Raw genomic sequence first — 1,462 nt, 5'->3', positions numbered from 1 at the left:
GTATATATATATATATTTCATATTATTACCAAACATTTTATTTGTGTGAATGAAACTTTATTTTATCACTATGCAAAGTGTCTGGGGATTATAATACTTTTTAATGGTACTAAATTTGTGTGAAATGCAACTGTATCTTATGTACTACTATGCAAGCTGTTTGGGGAGATCAAATCACTACTGATAGGATTGTTTTCTGCATTTTAGTACAGTGGTTCTGGCTTTCTACGTTTTATAGGGGTTAGATTTCTCACAGGTGTAGGGTAGGCCCCTAATGAAAAAGTACAGTGGTGATGTTATCTATACAGTATGTGATGTTGTATCACAGAGAATTTTCCTGGAAATTTTGTTACTTGTAAAGTACACAGATTTGCCATACAGTTATCCAATAGTGGGAATGCATCACACATGTTACTGACTAGTAATTGTGATGTACTGTAAAACAACAATTGAGGTCACTTAACAAAATATTTGCACTGTGGTTTACTATGGAATTCAGTACAAGTTTGTACTAAGCACACTGTGGCCAGCCACACTCCAGAAGCCAAACCACAAATATAAAGCTGTTTTTTTTGTACATATTTTAACATGTTATGTCATTCAAATGGTAAAGGAATAGCATTTGGACTAGACAAAATTTGTCCCAGCACTAAATGAGTCATCAGGTACTTGGAAAAGGTCTTGAGACCAATAAGGTTGATGTACCATGGCGCATAAGCACCGATATTGACATAAACCATGTTTGCAGTTTACTGAAGTCATTTGAATATTAGTGCCTCAGCATGAAGCAAGTAATTGTTTTAAACTTTCTATATATTGGAAAGTGTTTTTTTAGAAATATACAGAAGTAATGAAATAACAGCATTAAGTAACAATAACTAGACTAGGTAAGTAAAATATCTAATACTAGAACAACACTACAAATCTGTGTGATTGCCTACTACAGTATAGACTAGCTCTCAATTACCCGACCCTTGTTTTTCTTGTACCCTCATTTATCTGAAATGACTGTTCTATTAGAGTATTTTGAGCAAGGCTTTACAGCACAAGTGCTGAAGATCTGTAGGACACCTGGTTCTACTGCCTGTTTATAAAAAGTATTCTATTACAGTATTTCAACAGAGCTCTGTATATAAAATGTATGGGCTTAAGTTATCCAAGTAATTCATTAATAATTATCTGAACACTTACTATTGTCTAGGGTTTGGATAACCGAGGGTCCACTGTAATCACATATTGACCACCCTTCATGTTATCCTATTATGAATTAATCCGACAACCATGGCAACTGTTGGGACTAATGTATAGCAAACTAAGATCACTATGTGATTAAACATGTAATAAATAATTAAAAAGGATACATTATGACAAACATCATGATGTCATAAAGTACATCATTTAAAAAGTTTTTCATTACTTAGATATATAATACACCAAAGCTGGTGGATGTGTTACACATTCC

Source organism: Dysidea avara, chromosome 12 (assembly GCF_963678975.1).
Source record: "Dysidea avara chromosome 12, odDysAvar1.4, whole genome shotgun sequence".
NCBI classification, from domain to species: domain Eukaryota; kingdom Metazoa; phylum Porifera; class Demospongiae; order Dictyoceratida; family Dysideidae; genus Dysidea; species Dysidea avara.
The sequence above is the reverse complement of the archived record's forward strand: the minus strand, read 5'-3'. Positions refer to the sequence as shown.